Genomic DNA, 27,637 nt, shown 5'->3' with positions numbered 1-27,637 from the left:
TATAATGCTACCTAAACAGTGGCAATACCACTGGAGTTTATCAATACAGTGGTAATATCTCTGATTGATATCTAAACAGTGATAGTGCCTCTGAATGGTTATTGAAGAGTGGTTATACCTCTAAATGTTATCTAAACAGTGATAATAGATCAGACTGGTATTTAAACAGCGGTAATATCTCTGAATGGTATCTAAACAGTGGTAATACGTCTAAATGCAATCTAATCACTGATAATAACACTGAATGGTATCTAAACAGTGGTAATACCTCTGAATGCTATCTAAACACTGGTAATACCTCAGAAGGCTATATAAATAGTGGTAGCACCTCTAAATGCTATCTAAACAGTGATAATACCTCTGAAGGGTATCTAAACAGTGGTAATACCTCGAAATGCTGTTCTAACTGAGTTAATACCTCTATATGCTATTTAAAAAGACAGAGTACCTCTGAACGGTATCTGAACAGTGGTAATACCTCTGAATGGTAACTAAACAGTGGAAATACCTCTAAATGCTATTCAAACAGTGATGATATCTGTGAATGGTAACTAAGGAATGGTAATACCTCTGAATGGTTTCTAAACTTTGGTGATATCTTCGAATAGTATCTAAATAGTGATAATACATCTGAATGGTATCTGAAAAGTGGTAATACCTCCAAATGATATCTAAACAGTGGTAATATCTCTGAATGCTATCTAAACACTGATAATACCTCTGAATGGTATCTAAGCAGTGGTAATATCCCTGAATGCTAACTAAACAATGGTAATACCTCATAATGTTATCTAAACATTAGTAAACCTCCGAATGGTATCTAAAAAGTGGTAATACTTCCAAATGATATCTAAACAGTGGTAATACCTGTGAATGGTATATAATCAGTGGTATTATTATTATTATTATTATTATTATTACTTGCTGAGCTACAACCCTATTTGGAAAAGCAGGACGCTATAAGCCCGGGGGCCCCAACAAGGAAAATAGCCCAGTGAGGAAAAGAAACAAGGAAAATCAAAATATTTCAAGAACAGTAACATTAAAATAAATATTTCCTATATAAACTATAAAAACTTTAACAAAACAAGTGGAAGAGAAATTAGATAGAATAGTGTGCCCGAGTGTACCCTCAAACAAGAGAACTCTAACCCAAGACGGTGGGAGACCATGCTACAGAGGCTATGGCACTACTCAAGACTAGAGAACAATGGTTTAATTTTGGATTGTCTTTCTCCTAGAAGGTATCTAAACAGTGGTAATACCTATAAATACTATCTAAACACTGATAATACCTGTGAATAGTATCTAACCACTAGTAATACCTCTGAATAGCATCTAAGCAGTGGTAATACCTCTGATTGGTATTGAAACAGTGGTAATACCTCTGCATTTTATCTAATCAGTGGTAATACCTCTCATGGCTATCTAATTTGTGGCAATACCTCTGAATACTATCTAACCAGAGTTAATACCTTTAAATGCTATCTTATACTAATTAATTTACATTGGATGCCTATTAAAGGTAAAATTAAGTTTACATTTTTCACAATAACCCATCAAGTTATCAAAACTAGAAATCCAAAATATCTCAGATAACTTCTACTTATCGTGCAAACAACCAATGGTGTTGATACAAGATTTTTTACACATGGTTTCAAATTATTAGATCCTAGATGTATGTGTACTGTACGCTCCAGAACCTTCAAATATGATGCCTGAGACTATATAATAAGCTCCCATTAAATATTCAAAATATTGAAGATATCAAGGCTTTCAAGAAGAAATTGAAAACTTTCTTATTTTCTAAGTGCTTCGATGGTGACGATTTAACAATAAACGAGCAATATGTGGTGTGATATGTTAAATGTTTTCGAACAAACAAGATAAAATAACTGCGAAAGTCCCATAGAGAGTAGATATACTCTGCTGTATATGATCCAAACAGTGTTAATACATCTAAGTGGTATCTAAATAGTGGTAATACCTCGAATGCTATTGAAGTATTAGCAATACCTCTATATGCTATCTAGACAGTGATAATACATCTAAATGCTATCTAAACAGCTGTAATACCTCTGAAGGCTGTCTAATTCATGGTAATGCATCTGAATAATATCTAAACAGTAGTAAAAGCTCGTAATGCTATCTGAACTGTAGCAATAACTCTGACTGCTATCTAAACAGTGATGATACCTCTGAATGCTATCTAAATAGCAGCAATACCTCTAACTGCTATCTAAACAATGGCAATACCTCTAAATGCTATATAAACATGGGCAATCCCTTTGAATGGTATCTAAACAGTGGTATTACTTATAAATGGTACCTAAAGAGTGATAATACCTCTGAATGCTATATAAACCTGTTTAATACCTCTGAATGTTATTTAATCAATGATGATACCTCCAAATACTATCTAAACAATGGTAATACTTCTAAATGATATCTAAAAAGTGGCAATACCTCTGAATGGTATCTAAACAGTGGCAATACCTCTAAATGGTATCTAAATAGTGGCAATAGCTCTGAATGTTGTATAAACAGTGGCATTACCTCTGAATGCAATCTAAATAGTGGCAATACCTCTGAATGCTATTTAATCAATGGCAATACCTCTGAATATTAGCTAAACAGTGATAATACCTCTAAATGCTATCTAATCAGTAGCAATACTTCTGAATGCTGTCTAATCAGTGGCAATATCTCTGAATATTATCTAAAAAGTGGTAATACCTCTAAATGCTATCCAATATTAATTAATTTACACTGGCGACTTATTAAAGTAGGAATCAAGTTTAATATATGTACAATAATCCATCAAGTTATCAGAACTGGACATAAAAAAAATCAGATAATTGCTACATATTGTGCAGTAAGGAAATGGTGTTGACATGAGAATAGTTACAGATGGTTTCAAATTATGGGTCTACTGAAGTCTCCAAAAACTTTAATTATGCAGCCCCAAAACTATACAGTAAGCTCCCACTAGAAATTCGAAAGATTGGAGATATTAAGGCTTTCAAGAAGAAACTGAAAACTTTCTTGTTCTTTAAGTGCTTCGATAGTGACGATTTAACAATACACAAACAATATGAGGAGTGAAATGTTGAATGCTTTCGAACAAATAATATGAAATGACTGCGGAGGTCCCGTAGAGAGTAGAGTTCCTCTGCTGTATAGGACCAGAAAAGCAGCCCGTAAAGGTCAGTAAACAGTGGAAATACCTCTAAATGCTATCTAAACAGTGGTAATACCTCTGAATGCTATCTAAATAGTAGCAATACCTCTAAATGCTATCTAAACATGGATAATACATCTGAATGCTATCTAAACAGTGGTAATACCCCTGAATGCTGTCTAATCAGTGGCAATGCCTCTGAATGCTATTTAAACAGTGGCAATACCTCTAAATGCTATCTAAACAGTGGCAATACCTATGAATGGTATCTAAACAGTGGTAATACCTATAAAAGCTATAGAAACAATGATAATAATTCTAAATGCTATCTAAACATTGTCAAGACCTATAAATGCTATTTAATCAATGGCAATACCTCTGAATACTATGTAAGCAATGGTAATACATCTAAATGGTATCTGAACAGTGGCAATTCCTCTGAATGGTATCTGAACAGTGCCAATACCTCTAATTATTATTATTATTATTATTATTATTATTATTATTATTATTATCATTATTATTATTATTATTAGCTAAGCTAAAACCCTAGTTGGAAAAGCAAGAAGTTTCAAGCTCCAGGGCTCCAACAGGGAAAAATAGCCCAGTGAGGAAAGGAAATAAGTAAATAAATATTCAATATAAGAAGTCATGAACAATTAAATAAAATATATTAAAGACATTAGCAACATTAAAACAAAGTTCATATATAAACAATAAAATATTTATGTTGGCCTGTTCAACGGAAAAACATTTGCTGCATTTTGAACATTTAAAATTTACTGATTCAACTACTCGATTAAGAAGATCATTCCACAACTTAGTCACAGGTGGAATGAAACTTCTAGAGTACTGTGTATTATTGAGCCTCATGATGGAGAAGTCCTGACTATTAGAAATAACTGCATGCCTAGTTTTACGAACAGGATGGAGCTTTCCAGGAAGATCTGAATGTAAAGGACTGTCAAAAATATAAAAACTCTACGGCAACATGCATAATCAACGAATTGAATGACGGTACCAGAGATTAATATCTAGATCAGGAGTGACAAATATATTTGACCGTAACTTCCTGTCCAACAAATTAAGATGAGAATCAGTCGCCTAAGACCGGAGAGGAGAACAATACTCGAAACAAGGTAGAATGGAAGTGGCATTACCTCTGAATGCTATCTAAACAGTGGCAATACCTTTGAATGCTATTTAATCAGGGGCAATACTTCTGAGTATTATCTAAACAGTGATAATACGTTTGAATGCTATCTAATCAGTAGCAATACCCCTGCATGCTATCTAAACAGTAGCAATACCTCTAAATGCCATCTAATCAGTGGCAATACCTCTGATTGCTCTCTAAACTTTGGTAAGACCTATAAATGCTATCTGATCAGTGGCAAGAACTCTGTATGTTATCTAATCAGTAGTAGTACCTCTCAGTGCTATCTAAACAGTGGTAATAGCCTTGAATGCTATCCAATCAGTAGCAATAACTCTGAATGCTATTTAATCAGTGGCAATACCTCTGGGTGCTATCTAAACAGTGGTAATACCTCTGAATGCTATCTAATCAGTGGAAATACCTCTGGGTGCTATCTAATCAGTGGCAATACCTATGAATGCTTTCTAAGCAGAGATAATACCTCTGAATGCTAACTAAACTGTGGCAATACCTATAAATGTTATATAAACAATCACAATTCCTCGAAATGCTACTTATTATTATTATTATTATTATTATTATTATTATTATTATTATTATTATTATTACTAGCCAAGCTACAACCCTAGTTGGAAAAGCAAGATGCTATAAGCCCAAGGGCTCCAATAGGGAAAAATAGCCTAATGAGGAAAGGAAATAAGGAAATAAATAAATGATGAGAATAAATTAACAATAAATCATTCTAAAAACAGTGACAGGGTCAAAACAGATATGTCCTATATAAACTAATAACAACGTCAAAAACAAATATGTCGCATATAAACTATAAAAAGACTCATGTCAGCCTGGTCAACATAAAAACATTTGCTCCAACTTTGAACTTTTGAAGTTCTACCGATTCAACTACCCGATTAGGAAGATCATTCCACAACTTGGTAACAGCTGGAATAAAATTTCTAGAATACTGTGTAGTATTGAGCCTCATGATGGAGAAAGCCTGGCTATTAGAATTAACGGCCTGCCTAGTATTACGAACAGGATAGAATTATCCAGGAAGACCTGAATGTAAAGGATGCATAATGAACTAATTGAACGACGGTGCCAAAGATTAATATCTAAATCAGGAATAAGAAATTTAATAGACCGTAAGTTTCTGTCCAACAAATTAAGATGAGTCAGAAGCTGAACACCAGACAGGAAAACAATACTCAAAACTAGGTAGAATGAAAGAATTAAAACACTTCTTTAGAATAGATTGATCATCGAAAATCTAAAAAGACATTCTCAATAAGCCATTTTTTTGTGCAATTGAAGAAGACACAGACCTAATGTGTTTCTCAGAAGTAAATTTGCTGTCGCGAATCGCACCTAAAATTTTAAAAGTCATACAAATTTAAAGAAACACTATCAATACTGAGATCCATATGTTGAGGAGCCACGGTCCTTGACCTACTTACAATCATAATTTGAGTTTTATTAGGATTCAACTTCATACCCCATAATTTGCACCATGCACTAATTTTAGCTAAATCTCTATTAAGGGATTCACCATCCCCAGATCTACATTCAGGGGATGGAATTGATGCAAAGAGAGTAGCATCATCTGCATATGCAACAAGCTTGTTTTCTAGGCCAAACCACATGTCATGTGTACATAATATGAAAAGTAAAGGGCCAAGAACACTACCTTGTGGAACACTGGATATCACATTCCTATACTCACTATGGTGCCCATCAACAACAACTCTGAGATCTATTACTTAAAAAATCAATAATAATACTAAGAAACGACCCACCCACTCCCAACTGTTTGAGTTTGAAAACAAGAGCCTCATGATTAACACGGTCAAAGGCAGCACTAAAATCAAGGCCAATCATACGAACTTCCTGACCACAATCAAGGGATTTCTGTATAGCATTGGAGATTGTAAGAAGGGCATCACATGCTACAAGGCCTTTAAGAAAAAAAACAAATTGCAAACAAGGGAAGAGATGATTACCTTCAGCAAACCTATTAAGACATTTTGCCAGAAGACGTTCAAAAACTTTAGATAATATGGGAGTTATGGAAATTGGGCGGTAATCAGTGGGACTTGAGCTACCACAAACACATTTACATAGAGGAGTAACATTACCAATTCTCCAACAAGTGCTAAAAGCTCCTCTTCTTGCTAATTTGCGCAAAATAACAGATAACTTTGGAGCAAAGAAATCTGCTGTGTCTATGAAAAACAAAGGAAAAATACCATTTGGGTCTACACCTCCATAAGCATCAAGGTCCATCAACAGAGCTTTAATCTCACGAGATCGAAAAGCTAAACTAGTTAGTTTAGCCTCAGGAAAACAGGAATGAGGAAGTTCGAGTTTTTCATTACTCTATTTACTGTCAAAAACATCAGACAACAGGGTTGCCTTTTCTTTTGGACAGTGAGTGACTGAGCCATCTGGTTTAAGTAAAGGAGGAACTGTTGCATCTACACCAAAGAGTGCAGATTTAAGGGTAGACCACCATTTATGTTCCTGAGTTGTACCAGAAAGGGTTTCTTTTATGGTTAAATTGTACTCCTTTTCAGTTGAGGCATAAACTCTCTGAGCAAAAGCTCGAAGCTGAGTATAGTTGTTCCAGGTCAAATTTGACCTGTTACCCTTCAAAAGATGATAGGCCTCCTGCTTCTCCAAATAAGCACGTCTACAATCATCATTGAACCACGGTTTGTCCTTCACTCTGTACCTTAGCACACAAGAAGGGATACGCCTATCAATTATGTTGACTAGATTCTCATCCAAAGGGACAATAGGATCTACACTACTATCTAATTGGGACCAATTCAAACACAAAAGATCATGCAAAATCCCATTCCAGTCTGCTTGGGATTTCATTTAAATTTTACAAGAGTATAACATATCAGGGACAGGCTGCTCAGTCTTCACTACTAATGAAATCAAGGCATGATCAGATATCCCGACTGGAGAACCAACCTTACTAGTTATAACGCCAGGGGAGTCAGTGTATACGAGGTCCAAGCAATTACCAGACCTGTGAGTAGCTTCATTTATGATTTGCTCACAGCCTGATTCAGAGGCAAAGTCTAAAGCTCTTAAGCCATGGCGATCGGTAGGAGAGATAGAACTTAACCACTCCCTATGGTGAGCATTAAAATCACCAACAAAGACAAAAAAAGCCTTTCTATCATCTTTTTGTATCTTAGCAATAATGGTAAGAAGACAATCGAAGATAGAATCATCCATGTCTGGATTCCGGTAGATCGAACACAAATAAAAGTTGTTATGCCTGCCACAAACTTTTATTACCTGAATCTCATGACATCCACATTGATAGCAGGACTTATGAGAAGCAGGGTACTCGGTCCTAATATACACCCCTATTCCCCTGGCCCTAGGGATGGCATCACGTTTCAACATTATTGGCTTCTTAAAACCAGCTATAAGGAGCTCAGATGAGTGCCTCATATTAGAAACCAAAGTTTCTGAGCACAAAAGAATATCATACTGTCTAGACGCAACTGTAAGGTCTTGGATATTTGCATGAAGACCACGAATATTGCAATACAGAAGACGACATTGACGAAATCTAGGAAGTACTGGTCCCAGATTTCGCTCAATGTCTCCAGACAGCATAAGAATTAATAGAAATAAAAAAGAGACATCATACTTAAAAACTAGACTAACAAGAATTATAACAAAAACGATATGTACAGAATTATAAATAAAGAGAGTGATGAAAAACTGGTCAACATGGTCAAGCAGTGGTATTACCTCTGAATGTTATCTAAACAGTGGCAATACCTTCTAATGCTGTTTAAATAGTGACAAACCCTTAAAAGACTATCTAAACGGAAGCAAACACATAAAACATCTGTAATGGCAAATCCTTTAGAATCTATGACCTAAAACACTCCTAGATTGGATATAAAAACAAAGAATACCAACTTGTATAATGTTTATTGACAATGACACTTAAATGTATAGTTGAAACACTTCATAAAATGGACGAAATCAAGCATCCATAAAACACTGACGATAGCATGAAATAAGAACGTATCTACTCTTGTCTCTGAACGACAGTAGAACATGGTAACTGTTTTTACATATGGGATCTTTGATAGCTTTGACATTAGCTTATCACATTGTGGTCTATCATGAAAAGAATAACTGGTTATTTTGCTGTAACTAAATGTGGATTTATGCAATTATATATAAAGGATTTTTTGCAAAATATGTAATCACTTCTAGGAAGCCGATGGGATTTCACTTCAATTCTTATGAGATTAACTATGAACAATACAAACATATAAAATTAATTCAAAAGAAATTTGTAATCCTTACTACGAGTGCCAATTTCTAGTTACAGTATAAAAATTTGTATTTTCATAATATTTTTCATTTAGATATAAAATTTTTTTGATTTTTATCTTTGTTTTGCTGGCATAAAATGTAACTACTAGGGGTTTTTACCAGTATGAATTGGTACCTAGAACATGATTTCAATGCTAGCGTGAAGCAAGTGTTTAAAATGCTTTTTCTCACAAATTGCATCTACGCCACCATACAAGACTTATGTAGTAACTGTAGAGAAACAACAGCTGTTGAAAGGGACATTACCTAAAAAAAAAGGAGAAAAATCTGACCATCAATTGTATACTCTCGTGAAGCCATTATACAATACAACTGTATGGAGATGTAATTAAAAGTGGGCATCATAGTGAGCTACAATATTAACCAAGACAATAGTCAAGAGTATTTAGAGTGTAAAACTCGGCTTCTACAAAAAGGACGAGATTTTATAATGGATTTGTCTGCTGAACTAGTTCTACGAGATGTGCTGAAGTCTGCTGGCTGCTGCTCTCTGCTAAACTTGCAAGACGTAATCCTGAGTTGAAATGGTGTCCGGGTCGGCGCTTGAGTTGGCGTTTTCGACAGGAGATGAATCCATGTCCTCCTCGTATCTGTCAAAGTAAATGTTCAGCCAATAATTGGATGCCATTGGATGGATTTTGGATTTTTGGAAATATTTGCCATGCAGCCTGGCACTGGGTCCGAGGAGGAAATACAGCCATAGTGCAACTTGGGGGGGGGGGGGGGGGGGTTGAAGCATGCAGTTGGGCTAGAGGCATCAGCATTGGCAGATACTCTAGCTGTAGTTCAACTTAGGGGGTGAGGGTGAAGTATGCAGATGGGCTAGGGGCATCAGTTTTGGCAGATACTCTAGTCGTAGTGCGACTTGGGGGAAGATTGAAGCATGTAGTTGAGCTAGGGGCAACAGCACTATCAGATACTCTAGCCATAGTGCAATTTCGTGGAGGGTGAAACATGCAGTTAGGCTACGGACATCATCATTGTCAGATACTCTAACTGTAGTGCAACTTGGGGGCAGGGTGAAGCATGCAGTTGGGCTACGGGCATCAGTATTGCCAGATACTCTAGCTGTAGTTCAACTTGGGGGAGGGTGAAGCATGCAGTTGGGCTAGGGGCATTAGCATTGTCTAATACACTGGCCATATTGCAACTTGGGGGAGGGTGAAGTATGCAGTTAAGCTAGGAGCAACAGCATTGTCAGATACTCTAGCCATAGAACAACTTGGGGGAGGGTGAAGCATACAGTTATGCTAGGTGCATCGTCATTGTCAGATACTGTATCCCTAGTGCAACTAAAGGGGAGGGTGAAGCATGCAGTTGGGCTAGAGACATCATCATTGTCAGATACTCTAGCCATAGTGCAACTTAGAAGGAGGGTGAAGCATACAGCTGGGCTAAGGGCATCAGCATTGTCAGATACTCTAGCCATAGTGCAACTTTGGGGGAGGGTGAATCATGCAGTTAAGTTAGGAGCACCAGCATTGTCAGATACTCTAAAAATTCGCTAAAGGTTGGATTGCAATGCAAGATCTAGGAATCACTTGAAGTTAAGGTATGCTTAAGAATCCTTTGCCTGATCAGTGATTACACAAACATTTATCTTTTCCCTGAAGACGAATGTGTTCCTTTTCATGATTTCTGGCAATGTTGGTGACCAACAGCTCTAGCTGGTTCGAGTGTTTTGATAAGTATTTTTGCATTTCATCATACAATGTTGTGTTTTGGTACATGAATCAGCAGGGTACTGGTTATCTTACTCCTTAAAATATTTGCGAGCAGTGGTGGATCCTCATGCAGAGTACTAAATGTACATTTTATAAAAGTCTGCCCATTTTAAGTGAACAGCTTTCTATATCAGTTAATCTTCTATTTATAGATAAGATCTGCTGACACTTATGAAAGCAGTGTTTGGTTAGTTGATATATTTTGAATACTACGGTATTCAAAATATATCAGCGACAAATGGATACAAAAAACAAAAAAGCATGCACAAAAATCTCTTGCAAAAAATCAACCGAATCTGATGCAGTTACGTAAACAGTTTATTGAGAATGAAGTGTCGGAGATAGTCTTTATTACATATATAGATACCAATATAAACTTGAGTTTTGGTATGAAGATTTTTATCGTTAAAAGTGTAAATGAATTTGCAATCGCAGTTATTCTTCCAAATACAATTAATACAAACAATAAATTAAAATATTCTTACATATCACAATTGCGAACACCTCCATGTTTATTGGCATATTGATAGATAAACAAATTGACAAAAAACTATCTGGCGTTGGACCAAAAATTCTTTATGGACATGTAACACCATACTAAGAAATATTTAAATTTAATATTATATCCGATTGAACATAATTCAGTGTGCAACTTCTTGGGTGCAATGTTGAGAACAATATAACTCACTTTATTTTAGTAAGAGCGATGTAGAACCAGTGTGCGAGAGATTCAGGACTTACGATAAGCTTCTTGTGTGTGTGTGGCACAAGTAAGTTTTTAGGAGGTACAAGTGCAAAGCAGATATGGCAAGGATTGCATTGCGTTCCAAAGGAATCAAAGTTTTCACATTGAATGCAAAACTTGGGTGACAGGGTTCAGACAAGTCCGGGACTTCTTTGCTCGACAAGTTTACGATACTGATGCGTTATTTCTACAGACTTTTATTTTACTTGCATTTAAAGTTTAAAGGTCGTCCTTGAATGGCAGAGGTAAGGAACTAGACAATATCCTACTTGAGACTGACCATACATACATATGATCAGTGACCAAGTCCCTTCTCCATCAAGTAAGGACTAAGGAGGGCCAAGCAATGGCTGCTGTTGCTTTAGCATATAAACCTATAGACTCCCCAAAAACACACATCTCTAGCTCGTAAGGATGGTGAGGTTGTAGAGACTAATAGAAACTATCGAGCTTGGGTAGGTGTTGAACTCCTGTCCAATAGATTGCCAGGCAAGGACGTTTCCAATGGGCTACCGCAACCCTATTAGTCATGATGATGATTATGATGACATCGTGAAGATTACTACTATCGCACTCAATTATCATAAAAGCCATGATAGAAGCGGATTTTTTTTTTTTAATATCATCTCAAAATAGCTTCCCCTACTCAACTAAACTAGGTAAAGTTTTCCATTTAACCAACCATGAAAAAGCATTTCCAGGATATCCAATCCAACACTTTTTTTTCCCCGAATACTCTGGCCTAAAAAAAGAACGTACACCTTTTTAAAGAATATTTTTCTTGTTGCAGACACACCCACTCTGAGTATTTCCCTTTTTCTTATCCTTGTATTTTTTAACTCCTCCAACCGTTTGCATATGCTTTTTTTTTTTTTTTAAATTTTCCTAATTTAGCTAATTACATATTTTCCTGAAATCTTTATGCCTTAAAAGTAGATTGGAACCAGGGATAGTCATTTACTATATTTCTATTTATCTATTTACACACACACACACACACACACACACACACACACATATATATATATATATATATATATATATGTATATATATATATTTATATATATATGTATATATAACTATATATATATATATATATATATATATATATATATATATATATATATATATATATATATATATGTGTGTGTGTGTGTGGATGTGTGTGTGTGTGTCATTCAATAAATGTACGTTTAATGTGTTCAATGTACTGTATATGTATACAATTTACGAATGTACACTCATATCCATATAATCATATTAAATAACGTCAGCATTTACTACCTTATCTATTCGTGTTTATAACATGTTCCCCTTTATCTTCTAAGAAAAAAATTAATCCTTTCTACCTGAGAGTACCTGTCAGTATAGGACATTAAAGGACACCATTTTAAGCTGCTTCGCCTCTCAAAGAGTTGTGAAAAAAATGTTTCCATCTTGGTTCTGTAGAACCACCGAGTGAATAAATCCAAATAGATTATTCTAGGTGGTTGAAAGTTAAACGCAATTTGGTAACATAGTAAGTGTTCAGCATAACATGTCGTCGTCTTTTATTTACTGATTTCTCTTCCCACAACAGTAGTAGGTTCTCCTAAGTACGAAACTTAGTATCTATGCAGCTGCCTCTCTTTGCCTGTCTTGATTGAGCGTGCATGCTAAAGGCCTCAGCATTGATTTAGACTTCTGGATTTATGGAATTTGAGCAATATGATCTACCACTGGGGCCGGGGAGGCTATTAAGCTAAGGATGAGGGGTTTGGGGGAGACTATAGATTTACCTGCTGAGTCATCAGCAGTTTCTGCCTGGCCCTCCCTGGGCCTAGCTTGGGCGAAGAGGTGGTTTGAGTACTGATAATATGTATATATGGCTAGTCTCTAAGGTATTGTCCTGTGTCTAGGACATCGGTACTGTCCCTTACCGCTGACATTCATGAGTGACCTCTAAAACCTAAGTACAATTGGTGGAAAATCCCTGTTTTACTACAAATTGAAAATTAGAAGTAGTTGGATTAAAAGATGGAAGTAAGGCAGTACGAATTGAGGTAGCGTAGGGAACTAAAAAGTGGAAAGTCTCTGGAAAATGGGTAATAATCACCATTCTATCCTGCGGAGGTGGAATAGTAGTACACGCAACATGACTAGCAATCTTCGATGGAGCTATTCGTTCAATGTTCCTCCATTTAAGTCTTCATTTAGCTTGAGGGAAAAGAGAAGTAGAGCGAGGCTTTACCCAAAGAAGCAACACACTCGTTTTGTAAGTAGGGCAATGACAAGAATCATGTACAACAGAAACAAGGTCATTCCAAAGTTTAAAAGCAGCTGGAGAGAAACAAAATAACTACCAAAGCAAGCAATCTATTTGCTGCTGATTTTGACATCATAAATAGGGTAGAGATGGTCTGACATGTGTTACAAGGATTAATTTATCATCATTACTAAATTATTTCAGACTTGGATTAAACAGAAAGGTGGATTTATCAATGAAAAAATAATTTTGAAATGTTTTTTTGGGACATTGTAAGTCTATAAAAAAAATCATTAAAAACATCTTTCTTAGTTTCAGGTTCTCTTACTAACAAACCAGCAGACAGACAGACAATTATGAATAACCTTCATGCACGATGCCACTATTACTAATCGCACCAGTGGGTTTTCGAAGCTATATACAGTATATATCGATTCCTAAAATGAGCTACATAGAAAAACAATGGTAAGCAGAGGAACTAAACATTGTGTATCATTCACTCAAAATATTCGTTATGAAATATTGAACAATCCTTCAAAATTCAATTTTTATTCAGAAGAAAATATTTTATTCCGCTAGAAATACAGTAAAAGCAATATCGAAAAGAAAGGAAATATAACTTCACGTAATATTCCACGAGTGTTTTATTACCCATCTTAAGGGCGTTCGACGAGAGAGAGAGAGAGAGAGAGAGAGAGAGAGAGAGAGATTTCTGAAATTCACTGAAACGACTTTCTTTTCTTTATTTGATTGCGTGGGGAGGAGGGAGCAGTAAAGGGGGTGGGGGGTCGAGAACGGAAACTCTTGGAAGGGAGTAGAGACTTCTCGTGTCAAAACAATGTTAGCGTGACTCGAAATTCTTTGCGTTCCTGAATTTTTGGAGACAGGCTTCGCTGGTAAGGTTTTATTTGTCTTGTATGTATATTGAGATCTTCAGAGAGAGAGAGAGAGAGAGAGAGAGAGAGAGAGAGAGAGAGAGAGAGATTTTAAGTTTTAGGTTTTTGATAGGTAAATGTTTTATACAAGTCCTTTTTTTATGAACTGGGCCTTAGACCTAATATTATTATGTACAGTAGGTCATTCCCTTTGGTAAAAAAAAGTTCAGCTATATATAATTATCACAGAATACGATATCTGGGGACAGTAGACTGTGGAATAAAGATCGCATTTTCAAATTTTTTAATGACTTGCAAAATTACAGAAATAGTACTAAACTGTTAATTTCATAGCCAAAATCCCCTATATATACATACATACTATATATATATATATATATATATATATATATATATATATATTATCATTATCATTATTACTTTCTAAAATACAACCCTAGTTGGAAAAGCAGGATGCTATAAGCCCAGGGGATCCAATAGGGAAAATAGCCCAGTGAGGAAAGGAAACAAGAAAAAATAAATTATTTAAAGAAAAGTAACATCAAAATAAATATCTCCTACTTAAACTATGAATATTTAACAACACAAGAGGAAGAGAAATAAGATGGAATAGTGTGCCCGAGTGTACCCTCAAGCAAGAGAACTCTAACCCAAGACAGTGGAAGACCATGGTACAGAGGCTATGGCACTACCCAGACTAGAGAAAATTGGTTTGATTTTGGTGTGTCTTTCTCCTAGAAGAGCTGCTTACCATGGCTAAAGAGTCTATTCTGCCCTCCCTTACCTAGACGAAAGAGGCAACTGAACAATGACAGTGCAGTAACCCCTTGGGTAAAGAAGAATTGTTGGGTAGTCACAGTGTTGTCAGGTGTATGAGGACAGAGGAGAGTATGTAAAGAATAGGTCAGACTATTCGGTGTATGTGTAGGCAAAGGGAAAATGAACCTTAACCAGAGAGAAGGATCCAATGTAGTACTGTCTGGGCACTAAAAAAAAACCTATAACTCTCAAACGGTAGTATCTCAACGGGTGGCTGGTGCCCTGGCCAACTTCCTACCAATATATATATATATATATATATATATATATATATATATATATATATATATATTATCAACTTCCACAACTGATCAAATCTGCATTTACAATGATATTAACGTGTTATCCCTTGTTGAAGATGGATGGTGGAGAGGGAGTGAGGAGATCCTGGGAAGAATTTGTTATGAGAGGAAGATCGAAAGGCAGGGAAAGAATTACATGGCGAGAAGATGTAAAGGATGATATGGAGAGAAGAAGTTTGTTGAAAGAGGATGTCTTTGATAGAAGGCATTGGAGAGAGCGCATCAGACAACCGACCCCTTAAAGAGAGGATAACGATGGGAAATAACACATGAAACCCCTTGTGTTTCATCTCTACATTTCTTCAAGGATTTTGTAGTTCTATGTCTTTCCAGGCAATGTGGGCTTTGATATAACCACTGAAATAAGTTATTCAAATATCTATTCTAAGGTATATTCTATAGACATATCTCTTGATAATAACTATATGTTTTTACAAGTGGTTCACGAAATTTATCAATCCAAACTAATCAAGATTAATACAAGAACTGTGAACTCCAAAATGGTATTAGGATGAAAAATATTTATAACTTTTATGACTTCGGTTTTTCTAAGCAATAATATTAACAAAAGACTTTAGTCTACGATATTAATTTTCACTTCAAAACCACTATAATAGAACTCACTAGTTTAAGCATGTAAGTTAATTTCCCTAATACATAACTTTTCTTTTGTAAATTTTCCTGATTTATATAAAAGAAAAAATATTTTGTAAATTTCCCTAATTTATAAAAAAATCATTTTGCAAACTTATTTCTTTTCGTTGAAGAGATAAGATTTTCTCTTTTGGTTTTTAAAAATCACTCACATATATATATATATATATATATATATATATATATATATATATATATATATATATATATATATATATATATATATATATATATATATATAGGTCGCAAATAACATTAACACAGAATTTACGTTTAATCTAATTACAAAGCTTAAGCCGAAAGCCAGCGTTATACATGCGGCCATTACGAGGTAATCACCCAAAAATGCCAAGAGCAATTACGGCAATTTCTCCGCTAAAACTAAATTCCTTTCATGTAGGCCAATTTCATTACAGCTGATTCTGCGATGCAGCAGACAATTAGAGCTGGAATATCAAATTCATGAACGGATCTTTGTTTGTAGACTTACGAAGATAGGAGGAAAGACAGTATTTAAAGGTATTTTTGTAAAGATCACGAAAAAAATAACAGAATAAGCTTTATGATTAATTTGGTTTGCTTACAAATGATGATCTATCACAAAAGAACAGACAGAACGTTTAACATATTCTCATGAACGTTCACGTAAATGGTGTTTCAGGAAACCATGTACTTAATCAGTTACTTTGCTTACAAGTAATGATCTATCATAACAGAACAAACGAAACCTTCAAAATTTCATTAACGTTTCCAGCAGATGGTGTTTACCGTGAGTCCATGACTGGGGACTGGAATAAATTTTTGAACCAAGTATATAGTTTGTACTGCTTTTCATTAAATTCGCACATAAACAGATGTTTCTAATCTATCTTCTTCTTTACGTTGTGTTTATTTATCGTTTTCCTTATGTTGAGTTATGTTATGACAAGTTATCTTACACCATGCTATAATCTACTCAAACGAAAGTTAATATCTATAAACGTTTTTTAATGTAGTTATTTTAAATGAAAGTCCCTTTGAACTTTCTCATGTGGGAGGAACACTCTCTGCACATAATTTTCCTTCTACATACTTTTGAATTAGTTAATAAAGAATAAATTTATTTGGAAACGAAAGCAGTAATTCGATGAGCAAAAGCGAAATTAAAATTCTTCGTCAACACTCGAGTCTTGCAACTTAAAAACTACATCCATATTCACTGCTCTCGCCATTAGTAATTATCTTTTTCTTAAGCAAATGAATACCAGGAAGAGAAAAGATGTACACATTTTGCAAAGCTTATCATGCTGAACTCCGCTAGCTGGGAAGAAAGTTTAAATAACGTATTTTATGATTTTAATATCATTATTATTATTACTATCCTTATTCACAATGGGTGTACATTATAAATAGCTATGAAATTCTGCTTCTGAGATGTTATAACTAGCAATCAGAAGAATGTTGTTCTATAAATGGCATTAAAATACCGTTCCCACAATCCTCCACATTTCATCATTGTAGAGTTTCTACTTTAAAAAAGTAAATAACTTATCATCATAACTAAATTCTCCTTATCCTCCATCGTCTCCTTTTTATTCCCCCAACCTTCCATTCAAACATCCTTTGGCTAAAAGATGAGTTTCTTGATCAAAGGATATAATTTTTTTTACTGAGATATTCTGAATTTGAGAGTAATTTCCAAAAGCCTTAAGGCCTTGACATATGGTTGCCTAACCAAGTATGCAAATAATATAACTATGGATTTACTCCACCCCTTTGACTTTCGAAAAAGATATTTCGGGCTATTTTCTTATATTCTCAAATATTTCAACCTAGTTTTTTTTTTTATCTCAAGTTTTTAACTCCCAATTTTAGAGCTTAATGATATACAGATTAAATAGTAAAATGAAAAAAAAATATATAGTAATAGATGTCTGTTCAATGAAGCATATACCACATAATGACTGATAATAAAAAAAATATTGGCTAAACGTTTTGTAAATTTTATAAGTGGCCTGAAATATGTACCACACGTGTTTCACATACACTTGTACAATGTAACTGGTATTTTCTTTTTCATTGTATATCTCGCTCTACACCTCACTGTTAACAAAACCTATTTAAGCCTGTCTTTTCATGAATTGTTGTGTTTGAGTTTTTGTGATCTTCTTGCTCTGGAACTCTTGTATATAAGCTTGCTGTCTGTTGAAATAAAGTTAGTTACATTCACCTCACCTCTCAGTTAAACCTCATGGCTCACTCCCACAATCGTGACCATCGGAGTGACCAGCTCCCTCCTGCATATAAGCTTGCTGTCTGTTGAAATAAAGTTAGTTACATTCACCTCACCTCTCATTTACAACCTCATGGCTCACTCCCACAATCGTGACCATCGGAGTGACCAGCTCCCTCCTGCCTTCCCCCTCACTGCCGTGACTTACTGTTTGATGATGACGCCCTCAACCCTCACTCTTGTATCAACGCCGCTCCCATGAAACTACCGCCACTCGCCAGTACAGAAACATTTGCCTAGTTTCAGAGCACAGAGATCCAATTCCTCTTCATGGGAGTGACTTCCTCAAGCACCAAAGCAGATTATGTTCTCGTGGCGATCCCTGAGGATACTTTTCCGGAAATTTCCGAGTGGCTTTGCCTGCAGGGAACACCCATGGAACACCCCAATGCAGACGATGATCTCAGAACATACCTCCTGGAGCAGTGCTCACCATTGTCAGCTGCCTGTATAGCCAAACTGTTTTAGCTCACTCAACAACTGTTGGGTGACCAAAAGTCTTCACTCGCCCTCAGGGAAATGACCAGGGCCTGCAACCTGTCGCAGACGGCTCTCCGCATGGGGTGGACCTACTTCATGCTCTTTGGGTACAACGCTTACCCAAACCCCATACCCAATGACAATATTTTGCCCATGAAGGACCTGACGACCAAAGTCGATACCTTTAAGGACAACCACTTCACCACTTTCAAGACCTACATCAATGCCGCCACTCCTGACAAAGCGGGCAACTATTCAAAATCGACCAACGCTGATGGTAATGAGGCAGGACACAGAAGCCTACCGTGACATGCCAGAGTGGCAACAAAGCCTCCCACCACTCACCACCCACTATTCGCTCATGATATAACCAACCAACTCTACAGACACTGATGCCCATCAGCCACAGTTATGATACTACCACTCCAGATTCAGGCTGCTGCAAAGAAATGTGCGAATGGTTGTCAGTGGCCAAAAAATGTGTAAGTAGGCCATCACTTGTGGTGGTGGCCTCCCCTATCACTAATATTTTCTTTTTACATGATGCAGGCATGGGCGTGTGATTTTTGGTACATAAGGGTGCTTGCCGTTCTTTTCTGCCAAGGCCACTCTCCAGGACACGATGTAGTCTGTCTAAGTCTGCTGACGTCGACCTGGTACCTGCTAACGGTTCTGCGATACCCTCCCACAGTTACGTAAACCTCACATTATCGTTTGGAAGCAACAAATGTAATTGGATGTTTCTCGTTGCTGACATCACGTTGCCAATCTTCGGTGAGGATTTCCTCTCAAATTTCCACCTCCTGGTTGATGTTGCTCACCAATGGTTAGTCAACGCAGACTCTTAGTCATCAACATCTCTTCAATCCACCCCCTCCGACCTCGTTCTTCACATCAGCGCACTCATAGATGCCTACGCCAACCTCATCATGTCGCACCCGGAAGTTTTCCGTCCAGAACTTTCCCAAACGACCACGGTTCCCACCAAACACAGTATTTATCACCATATCAAGACAACAAGGCCCTCAGTATTTGACAGAGTCAGGTGTCAGGCACCGGATCATTTGGTAGATGGTTCTCCTCGTGAGGTGAACCTACTTCGTGCCCTTTGGGTACGCGGTTTACCCGAACCTGTACGCGCTGCCATACCCGATGTCAATAGTTTACCCATACAGAACTTGATGACCAAAGCCGACTCCCTTATGGACAGCCACTTTACGACCTTCAAGACCTGCATCAACGCCTCCACTCCTGACGAAGAGGACACCTATTCTACCTCAACCGAAGCTGACATGAATGCCGTAAGACACACACGCCTACCTCGTGACGTGCTGGAGCAGCGACAAAGCCACCCATCACCCACCACTCGCTCATGCCCCAACCAACGACTTCTACAGCCACTTACTGCCGCCCATCGGCCGCAGTTTTGCTGCTACTACTCCAGATTCGGCACTGCCGCGAAGAAATGTGCCAAGGATTGCCAGTAGCCATAAAAACGTGTAAGTAGGCCATCGCTCGTGGCGGCGGCCTCCCGTGTTTCTAATCTTTTCTTTTTACAAGATGCAGGAACAGGCGTGCAATTTTTGGTAGATACGGGTGCTTGTCGTTCTCTTTTGCCAAGGGAACTCTTCAGGGCACGACGTAGTCTGTCTAAATCTGCCGACATCCGCCTGGTAGTTGCCAACGGATCTGCTATACCCGCTTACGGTTAGGAGAACCTCACATTATCGTTTGGAAATGGCAAATTTAATTGGAAGTTTCTCGTTGCTGACGTCACATTGCCAATACTCTGTGCGGATTTCCTCTCTAATTTCCAACTTCTGGTCGATGTCGCCCACCGACAATTGGTCAACACAGACTCGTACTTGTTGATACCTCTTCAACCCACTCCCTCCAACCTCACGCTCCACATCAGCACACCCACGGATGCCTACGCCCACCTCCTCACGTCTTACCCAGAAGTTTTCCGTCCACAACTTTGCCAAACGCCCATGGCTCCTGCCAAACACGGTATTTATCACCATTTCAAGACAACGGGACCCCCAGTCTTCACCATATTCAGACGTCTGGCACCGGATCAATTGGCAGCCGGCAAACAGATGTTCGCCGAAATGGAAGAAATGGGCCTCCAGCCCATGGTCGTCCCGCTTACACATTGTCCTAAAGAAAGACGACTCCCCCGTCCATGTGGGGATTACAGGCGCCTGAATATGCAAACAGAACTGGATCACTACCCCCTCCCAAACTTCACCGACATGACCTCCTACCTGCACAAAGCGAAGGTTTTCTCCACGCTCGACCTCCTGAAGGGGTATTATCAGGGGCCTATGAACCCAGAAGACATGCCCAAGACCGCCATCAACACTCCCTTCGGTACATATACCTTCCATTACTCCTGTTTTGGCCTTCGTAATGCTGGGGCCACTTTTCAATGTCTCATGGATGGCATCTTAGGGGACCTCCCCTTCTGTGTATGTTACATGGACAACATACTTGTATTCTCTACCTCAAAAGAGGAACACCTCCGTCACCTGCGCATCGTGCTTGACCGCCTGCAACAAAACGGCCTTGTAGTCCGGTATGACAAGTGTACCTTTGGCGCTAACGAAGTATCATTCTTAGGGCACCGCATCACTCCTGAAGGAGTCCATCCCCTCCCTGAGAAGGTAGCAGCCATTCAGAACTTCCCCACGCCCTCAACCGCCAAAGCACTTCAGGAATTCTAGGGCATGATCAACTATTATCATCGTTTTCTGCCAGCCATTACCGCCACTCTTGCTCCCCTCTACGCCTCCCTCAAGGGCAAGCCAAAAGACCTAAAGTGGGGTCCCCTTCAAGAAGCGGCCTTGTGCAACACAAAGAATGCCCTATCAACCGCTGCTGGTCTCACTTTTCCCATACCACATGCCCCTCTCCTTCTCTCCACCGATGCCAGCGATGTTGCTATTGGTGCAGTACTCGAACAGGTGGTCAACTGCTCACCCCGTCCATTGGCTTTCTTCAGCAGAAAACTTTCCAAGGCAGAATCAGGTTATTCTACCTTCGATTGCGAATTGCTGGCGGTGCACTTGGCTGTCTGTCACTTTCGTCATTTCTTAGAGGGTATGCCCTTCGTCATTCGCACAGACCACATGCCTCTGGAGCACGCCTTCATTCGACAGTCTGACACCTGGTCCGCCTGTCAACGCCGACATCTCTCTGCCGTGGCTGAATACAATTGCACCCTTCACCACGTCCCTGGGAAAATGAATCCCGTTGCCGATGCCCTGTCAAGAAATACGTTGGCTGCCGTTCAACTGGGATTGGATTACAATGCCTTGGTTGAAGCTCAACGACAGGATCCAGAGTATCAAGTATGTAGGACATTCTGCACATCTCTCCATTGGGAAAATGTCCCCCTCGACGACTCCAACACCAACCTCCTCTGTGATGTCAGTACTAGTAGACTGCAACCGTGGATTACTGCTCCCATGCGCCGACAGGTGTTTGATTTCAATCATGGCCTTTCCCATCCTTTGCGCCGTTCTGCTGCACAGCTACTGAAGATGAAGTTCATTTGGCACGGCATTACTAAGGATGCCAAGGATTGGGTCCGCGCCTGTACTTCTTGCCAAACTTCCAAAGTACATCGACACACGGATTTAGGAGTGGGCACCTTTCCTCAACCTCAGTTTCGTTTTGCCTACATTCACATTGACGTTGTAGGCCCCCTACCCACATCACAAGGATACCGTTACCTGTTTACCGTAATCGACCGCTCCACTCGATGGCCTGAAGTCATTCCCATGGAAACTGCAAAGTCAGCCTCATGTACATCTGCCTTACTCTAAGGATGGGCAGCAAAATTTGGTATCCCTGAGCATATTACTTCTGACAGGGATATCACTTTCACCTCTAAATTGTGAACATCATTACCGAATCTCCTCGGCATCACCTTGCATCAGAAAACTACCTACAACCCCGCTGCCAATGGAATAGTTGAACATTTTCATCGCACCTCAAAGCAGCATTGATGTCCCACTGCAAGGACTCCAACTGGTTCTACTCAGCTATCCCTGGGTCCTCCTGGGACTAAGGACCACTCCTAAAGACGCCCTGACGTCTCGGCAGCTGAAATGGTGCATGGCAACCCGTTGGTCGTCCCTGCCGAATTTTTTCCTTCTGCAACCTCCGACGACGACCTCAGTTGCTTTCATCTCGCGAGTCACATCTACTCTTGGCTCGTCACACTACAATATTGTTACTGTCAGTCACTCTAGTGGTTTTCCAAGTATGATTTTAATAGAAGAAAATAATAATAATAATAATAATAATAATAATAATAATAATAATAATAATAATAATATTATTATTATTATTATTATTATTATTATTATTATTAACAGACTAGCTATATCAATGACAATACAAATAACAAAAAATAATACTAAAAAAATATTAATAATAATTATTATGTTAATAATAATGATAGAGTAGAATATTTAGCGATGAAACTAAATGTGCCTCTGGATCTTTTACAACTACTTATTCAAGAGTAAAGTGCAAAGTTATTCCCGCTCAAGAATGAATCGTCTTTTAAAAGTTTTCCTCAAGTCGTGTGAAAGGAAGTTTTCGGGACTGCAGTACTTCGGAAGTCTTTTCTTCCACGTCTGTCAAATTACCCACGTCTCATGAGGTCATGAGAGAGAGAGAGAGAGAGAGAGAGAGAGAGAGAGAGAGAATTTAAAAAATAGAAAAGACTAGTATTTTCTTAAATGGACATAAATTAGCTGAATGACTACAGAGAGAGAGAGAGAGAGAGAGAGAGAGAGAGAGAGATTTTCAAAAATGGAAAAGAGTAGTATTTTCTTAGATGGTAATTAGCTGAATACCTGCAGAGAGAGAGAGAGAGAGAGAGAGAGAGAGAGGTTTTATAAAATGGTAAAGAGTAGTATTTTCTTAGATGGTAATTAGCTGAATACCTGCCGAGAGAGAGAGAGAGAGAGAGAGAGAGAGAGAGAGGTTTTCAAAATAGAAAAGAGTAGTATTTTCTTAGATGGTAATTAGCTGAATACTGCAGAGAGAGAGAGAGAGAGAGAGAGAGAGAGAGAGGTTTTCAAAAATGGAAAAGAGTAGTATTTTCTTAGATGGTAATTAGCTGAATACTGCAGAGAGAGAGAGAGAGAGAGAGAGAGAGAGAGAGAGAGATTTTCAAAAATGGAAAAGAGTAGTAATTTCTTAGATGGTAATTAGCTGAATACCTGCAGAGAGAGAGAGAGAGAGAGAGAGAGGTTTTAAAAAATGGAAAAGAGTAGTATTTTCTTAGATGGTAATAAGCTGAATACTGCAGAGAGAGAGAGAGAGAGAGAGAGAGAGAGAGAGATTTTAAAAAATGGAAAAGAGTAGTATTTTCTTAGATGGTAATTAGCTAAATACCTGCAGAGAGAGAGAGAGAGAGAGAGAGAGAGAGAGGGGTTTTCAAAAATGGTAAAGAGTAGTATTTTCTTAGATGGTAATTAGCTGAATACCTGCAGAGAGAGAGAGAGAGAGAGAGAGAGAGAGAGGGGTTTTCAAAAATGGAAAAAAATAGTATTTTCTTAGATGGTAATTAGCTGAATACCTGCAGAGAGAGAGAGAGAGAGAGAGAGAGAGAGAGAGAGAGAGGTTTTCAAAAATGGTAAATAGTATTTTCTTAGATGGTAATTAGCTGAATACCTGCCGAGAGAGAGAGAGAGAGAGAGAGAGAGAGAGAGGTTTTCAAAAATGGAAAAGAGTAGTATTTTCTTAGATGGTAATTAGCTGAATACCTGCAGAGAGAGAGAGAGAGAGAGAGAGAGAGAGAGAGAGGTTTTCAAAAATGGTAAAGAGTAGTATTTTCTTAGATGGTAATTAGCTGAATACTGCAGAGAGAGAGAGAGAGAGAGAGAGAGAGAGAGAGAGAGGTTTTCAAAAATGGAAAAGAGTAGTATTTTCTTAGATGGTAATTAGCTGAATACTGCAGAGAGAGAGAGAGAGAGAGAGATAGAGAGAGAGAGAGAGAGAGAGAGAGAGAGAGAGAGATTTTCAAAAATGGAAAAGAGTAGTATTTTCTTAGATGGTAATTAGTTGAATACCTGCAGAGAGAGAGAGAGAGAGAGAGAGAGAGAGAGAGAGAGGTTTTCAAAAATGGAAAAGAGTAGTATTTTCTTAGATGGTAATTAGCTGAATACCTGCAGAGAGAGAGAGAGAGAGAGAGAGAGAGAGAGAGGTTTTTAAAAATGGTAAAGAGTATTATTTTCTTAGATGGTAATTAGCTGAATACCTGCCGAGAGAGAGAGAGAGAGAGAGAGAGAGAGAGAGAGAGAGGTTTTCAAAAATGGAAAAGAGTAGTATTTCCTTAGATGGTAATTAGCTGAATACCTGCAGAGAGAGAGAGAGAGAGAGAGAGAGAGGTTTTCAAAAATTGAAAAGAGTAGTATTTTCTTAGATGGTAATTAGCTGAATACCTGCAGAGAGAGAGAGAGAGAGAGAGAGAGAGAGAGAGAGCCTTACCTTATTGCCTTATTTTTTGTTTGGGTTCCCCCAGGTCCCTCAGTGTGAGGCACCTCGTATATCCACCAGAGAGTTGCTAATGCATCTTCCGGTGTATTTTGCATCTTCCAGTCTTGGATGGTCTGGGATGCATCTTAGGTATTTATCGAGCTTATTCTTAAACACATCTACGCTCACTCCTGATATGTTTCTTAGATGAGCTGGCAGCACATTAAATAGTCGCTGCATTATCGATGCTGGTGCGTAGTGGATTAATGTCCTGTGCGCCTTTCTCAGTTTACCTGGAATATTTTTTGGCACTATTAATCTACCTCGGCTTGCTCTTTCTGATATTTTAAACTCCATGATGTTTTCAGTAATTCCTTCTATTTGCTTCCATGCTTGTATTATCATGTAGCGTTCTCTTCTCCTTTCTAGACTGTATAGTTTTAAAAATTGCAGTCTTTCCCAGTAGTCAAGGTCCTTAACTTCTTCTATTCTAGCAGTATAGGACCTTTGTACACTCTCTATTTGCGCAATATCCTTTTGGTAGTGTGGGTACCATATCACATTGCAGTACTCGAGTGTACTACGTACATAAGTTTTGTAAAGCATAATCATGTGTTCAGCTTTTCTTGTTTTAAAGTGTCTGAATAACATTCCCATTTTTGCTTTACATTTACCCAACAGTGTTGCTATTTGGTCGTTGCATAACATATTCCTATTTAAAATTACACCAAGGTCTTTAATTGCTTCCTTGTTTGTGATTGTCTCATTATTAGGTCCCTTGTATGCATACACCATTCCTTCTCTGTTTCCATAATTTATTGATTCGAATTTATCGGAGTTAAATACCATCCTATTTATCTCCGCCCATTCATATATTATGTTTAGATCTCTTTGTAGTGAGTTCCTATCTTCATCACAAGTAATTTCTCTACTTATTCTTGTGTCATCGGCGAAACTTATCACTACGGAGATTTCAACATCACAGTCTATGTCTGAGATCATAATAACAAACAGCAGTGCAGCTAATACCGTACCTTGTGGCATACCAGATATTACCTGGGCTTCATCTGATTTCTCGTCATTTGCAACCACTATCTGTTTTCTGTTTTGCAGGAATTCTTTTACCCATTTTCCTATCTTTCTCACAATATTATGCTTTCTCATTTTTTTCTCCAATATGTTATGGTCTACCTTGTCAAAGGCTTTTGCAAAATCTAGATAGATCACATCTGTGTCTTTTTCATTTATCATATTTTTGTATATGTTTTCATAGTGTGCTATCAGTTGGGTCTGTGTACTTTTTCCAGGTACGAAACCGTGTTGACCCATATTAAACAAATTATTTTTGACCAAATGGTTCATATTTTCTTTTTTATTACCCTCTCATACATTTTCATAATATGTGATGTTAGACTAACAGGTCTATAATTGCTTGCCTCTAGTCTTGATCCACTTTTGAAGATAGGGGTTATATAAGCTAATTTATGTTTAACATATATCTCGCTCATATCTACACTCTGTCTTAGCAGTATTGCAAGCGGCTTCGCGATAGTGTTTGCAGTTTTTTTTAACAAAATCGCTGGAACTCCATCTGGTCCGGCTGCCGATCCATTTTTAATTTCGTTTATAGCCGTGACAATATCTGCTTCATTAATATCTATATCCGTTAGATATTCAACATTTTCTTCTCTCATTTCTGTTTCATTATTCTCATTCTCAATTCTTGGCGTGAACTCACTCTTATATTTTTCTGCTAATATGTTGCATATTTCCTTTTTTTCATTCGTTAGCCGTCCTTCAATTCTTAGAGGGCCTATTTCTATTCTCCCTTTATTCATCTTTTTTGCATAGGAGTAAAGTACTTTGGGGTTTCTTTTTATATTTTGAAGTGTCCTTTCTTCTAAGTCCCTTTTTTCATTTTCTTTCGACTGTATAATCTTTTGTTCTGCATTTTCTATCTTACATTTTATTTCCCTCATTTTCCACACATTTTTTTCTTTTGCAAGATTTTTCTTCCACTTTCTAATTTTCTGAAATAAGATCCTTCTGTCTCTTGGTATGCACGTCTTTTGTTTATTGTTTTTTTTTCGGTACATATTTTTTCAACAATTTTCTCCAGTATTTTGTACAGTATGTCCGTATTTACTTGTATATTATCACTTATAAATACATTTTTCCATTCTTTATTCAGTTCTTCATTTATTTCTGACCATTTTATATTCTTACTGTAAAAATTATATTTTCCATATCCTTCCCAAAGTTTTGTGCTTTTATTAATTCTTTG

The 27,637-nt window shown here is 37.6% G+C and overlaps 1 long non-coding RNA gene across 1 annotated transcript in view; it reads right to left on the bottom strand.

The window, feature by feature from the left end:
• Positions 1-8,292: 8,292 nt before the first annotated feature.
• The window catches only part of LOC137658249 (uncharacterized), a 93,212-nt gene continuing 73,867 nt past the window's right edge, over positions 8,293-27,637 (bottom strand). Inside the window, exon 3 of the long non-coding RNA XR_011047297.1 lies at positions 8,293-9,307. This is a non-coding gene — a long non-coding RNA (uncharacterized lncRNA). The remainder of the gene's footprint in view (positions 9,308-27,637) is intronic.

This window comes from Palaemon carinicauda, chromosome 19 (genome assembly GCF_036898095.1).
Source record: "Palaemon carinicauda isolate YSFRI2023 chromosome 19, ASM3689809v2, whole genome shotgun sequence".
Classification (NCBI taxonomy): Eukaryota; Metazoa; Arthropoda; class Malacostraca; order Decapoda; family Palaemonidae; genus Palaemon; species Palaemon carinicauda.
This window is presented reverse-complemented; position numbering and strand designations above follow the sequence as displayed.